A 4,523-nucleotide genomic window follows, 5' to 3' on the forward strand; every position below is an offset into this window, starting at 1 on the left:
TCTAGAACACCGTTACGTCACATTTTTTGAGTTAAGAAAATACGTTTTTTAGCAGGTTCTGTCGAGTCGATTTACCGTACAGCGACTAGTGAATGATCGAGGGAGGATGCACTGCACATGCGGGTGGCGGTAAGACACGGCGGGGCGGCGGGCAAGGCGTCTCCGAGAATCGAGAATATACGTTGTGTACCTGATGGAAAATGATATCTTTGTAATGCAGCGATGTCAGCTTAAACACTCATTTTATCACATATATTAACCCTTCGCGATTTATATAAAATTTTGTATGTTTTGCGATTAATGTCGAAAATGTGACGTCACAAGAGCGGGGGGGGTTCAGATTTTGTGATGGTGAGTGACATGGGGGAGGGGGGGGGTCAAAAAGTGGCCTAAATCGCGCGACGTAATATGTGGACGACCCCTAAAGGAAAAGCTTTCCTTTCATCACCCAGCCGTGAAACTATCACAATACCCAGATCAGATGATGGAATAGGGTAATCATAGGCATTGCCAGTAAATTGGAAGGAGTAGCCTACAAAAAATATTTCATTGCCCCTTTGCACAATAATATGCAAGACAATTACGTCTCCATTAGTAACAAAGCATGAATCTCTATTATCTGGTTTAAAAATCACATAATTCACACAAAGATATCAGAATTGATATCAAGGAACAATTTCCTCCTCTATGTTTTGGCTTCGTGCAAGGTGAATTTCATTGTCTGGTACGTCAAGAATTACAATTGATACTGGTCTTTCTAAATCCCCATTGGCAGCCTGCTTCAATGGTTCACAGCCAGATTTAAGTGATGATTTAAGAGATTTCAATCTGTTTTCAAAAGGGAGAGCACTGAAGGTATCCATTGGACCATGCAGAGCACACTCATCACCTAAGTGGATTAAAGAATGCACATTATAACTGACAAACTTGCGGCCATAAATTTCAATACTATGGTTAATAAAAAGTCTAAGCATCTCTTTTGCCACACAATTTTTGGTCAAGTATAGCGCAGGACTATTCAAATATAGATAGCACAGTGTAGTAGCAGAAAATGCCTGTGAACATTATTATTAAGAGAAGGTAATATTTTTGTAAAAAGATATCCAGAGTTCCAAGACATGAACATTGCAGAATTAAAAGAGCACTTTACAAAAAGACCCTACTGTATTGAAGAAAATCATGTTTCAAAGTTCAAACATAAGGAGTACAAGGTCATTTTGGTATTCCAAAGGAAAGGAACTGCTTTCAATGATCGAACAACTTGGTATGCCATCACTTTTCTTTACACTGAGCTGTGCGGATTTTCAGTGGCCGGACCTTTATAATATTTTAGCACCAGGAAAAGACAACATTTCCCATGCTAAAAAAAGACAATTGATAGCTGATAATCCCTTAATTGTGGATACTTTTTTTATGGAAAGAGCTTCAGTTTTCATTCAAGAAGTTGTTATACAACATTTCATTAGTGTATTAACTTTGAATTTATAAATCATTTATGTAAACAAATTTACACAAATTTTGTTGTTCTAGGTTCTCAAGAAAAAGTTCCAAGTGAAAGATCACTGGTTCAGAGTAGAATACCAGCACAGGTAAGAATTGCAATGCATAACATTGTATTCTAAAAGAAATGTTAAAGGGGCACTAATGGTTTTCAGAAAAGGAACAAACCTTTTCTTGAGTTTCAAATTCCATGGTGACATTTAATATGGAATATCATAGTATTTAAACAGTAAACTGCACAACATGCCTCTGAAGCATTTTACAATGTGACTTGGAAGCGAATTGTCTGTTTTGAGCGAGTTTACATCATTTTCAAAATTGGACAAGTTTTAAGAAAGCATGTTCAAATGAACCTTTTAAGAAAATGGAAACAACAATAATGAAAATAACTGCATCTCTGATTTGCAGTTTGACCAAAGTGCCCCGATAGTGCAAGGCTCCATATTTTCAGTATTCAATGTGCTTTATTGTTACATTACTTTACGAGTTCGATGCGCTCTAACGAAAGAGGCCGATCTGCTTTGCTGCTGAACCAAAAGAGTCCGATCTGCTTCGCTGCCAAACCAAAAGACTTCGATCTGCTTCGCTGCCAAACCAAAAGAGTCCGATCTGCTTTCGGCGCTCGTCGACCGCTCCGCATAAACTCTATGATATCTCGAAGCTTAAAAGGAAAAGTGTATATATTTTAGGGTGTACACATTCGTAAAGGTTGGGGTAGCAAGCAAGTATTTTTATTTTGTGTATATTCAAAATATCCGAGGAGTTATAGCGCTCATAAGATGCCTGACGTTCCATCGCCGAAAAGCAGATCGAACTCTTTTGGTTTGGCAGTAAAGCAGATTGAACTCTTTTGGTTTCTCTGCAAAGCAGATCGGACTCTTTTGGTTTGGCAGCGAAGCAGATCAGACTCTTTCGTTAGGGCGCATCGAGTTCTTTTGTATGAAAATACTATTTCTTATTTCCCTAGGGGTAGCCCTCACATTCACGGGCTTTCAAGGATCGAAAACGCACCAAATGTGTTGGATATAGACACTGAAGACAAAAGGCAAAAAATAGTTAACTTCTATGATGAACTTAAATCTACATTCCATCCGAATATAAATGAGAGAAAACCACCAACCCATCCATGTCAAGTGAAGATGTCTGAAGTAGAAGATAAAGAGAAAGACTTAGCACAACTTTTAAATAGAGTACAAAGACATACAATACACAAAGAAAGTTACTGTCTCAGGAAAAATAAAAAGACTAAGAAGAGAGAGTGTCGGTTTGGATTCCCAAAATATTTACAGGATACATCAAGTTATAAAATTGATCCTGAAACACATGATATTGAATTCACATCGAAAAGAAATGATCCACTTCTGAACAATTTCAATGATTATATTATTCAAACCTGGAGAGCTAACATAGACATCTCTCCAGTCATGTCAAAGCAAGCTCTAATAAATTATCTTGCAAAATATATATCCAAACCTGAAAGAGAATCAAACAAGTTAATAGATTTGTTGAAGGATATTCTGAATAGTGCACAAGATGATCAAGATATTAAAAAGTCCATACAACGCTTATATATACAGTGTTGTTCTGAAAGAGATTACAGTGCACAAGAAGTGTGTCACTATGTTATGGGTTCAAAATTTGTATCTGCAGGCAGAAGAAATTTTTATTTCATAAATTTTAAGCATTTGACTCCGGGTGACTGGATCTTCATACCTCAAACTGAAAACAACCAAAAACCATGATTCAAAAGTATCAACAACGCCCTGAGAGTTATGAAACTAAAGGTTTATGGAAAATGGCAAAATATCATGATTTCTGGTATAATAAACAATGCCCAAGACAATTAAAAGACATAGAAGGTAAAGTGAAAGAAGCCATAATAACTGTATATCCAAAGTGTAAATTTAATGAACAGAATCAAGGAAATAATGAAAACTACTACAAGCAACAAGTATTACTATATGTCCCATGGTGACATTTGCATGAATTTGAAAACACAAATTTAACTTGGGCAGAATTGTATGAATTGAACAAAACAATTATAACCCAAAATAACTTTGAAAGAAATTCATTAAGCAACTTACAGCCACATGATGATTTTGAAAAAGAAGAAAATGAAGATGACTTGTGTGATGACTTAGAAGAATGGATGACAATATCAAGCATGGGTCCAAATCAAACTGTACAAGAGGTAGAAGTAGGTAAACGGGATTGTGACTTGAATAACAATTGGCAAGAGTCACGGGAGAGGTATGAAAAGTATGGGGGAATACCAGCAATGGCAACTTTCCTGGCAACAGAAAAAGAAAAAGCACATAATACAGAACAAATCCTACCTCCTTACCCTAATGTCAATTTTAATAAAAGTCAATTAGATATTCTTCAATTAGTTGATGAACAAATTGATTCTTGCTTAAACAACGATAAGTCTTTACCTGACTTTGCTGTTCCAAGGCGAGTCATAATTCAAGGAAAAGCAGGTATGTTTATGGCAGAACTAGTACAACTTTATACTAATGGTAAAGGACATCAAATTGTTACTAAATCAATTGAAACCTTACTTCTTTTTTTTTGTGGTACAGGAACTGGAAAGAGTCTACTAATTAGTGCTATAAAGCACACAGTGCACAAACAATTTGGAGCTGATTCTTATCTGGTAATGACACCAACAGGTGTAAGTGCAAAAAATATTAATGCAAATACTTACCATTCTATTCTTCACATCAACAACAAAACAAAAGAGTTCAAAGACCTTACTGGGCCAGCAGCTCATAGGGTAAGGGGCCCAGTAGTCGACAGTACACCAGTAGTCGACACTTTCAACTTTGCGATCGAATTCCCGCGAAGTAGTTAACGTTAGAGTTTCGGGCGTTTTGTCAGGCTTAGGCGCACTCTATTGAGATTACGATGAACCCATTGCCGATTCTGTGCCACCTCCGGGAGCCGGTAGGGAGCGCTTCGCACAGAACACTGCTCGTCGCGTCACATCGAGCCATAATTTCTTAGCTCCGGAGTAGTGGGCA

This window comes from Frankliniella occidentalis, unplaced genomic scaffold (assembly GCF_000697945.3).
Source record: "Frankliniella occidentalis isolate FOCC.00 unplaced genomic scaffold, Focc_3.1 Scaffold27, whole genome shotgun sequence".
Taxonomy (NCBI): Eukaryota; Metazoa; Arthropoda; class Insecta; order Thysanoptera; family Thripidae; genus Frankliniella; species Frankliniella occidentalis.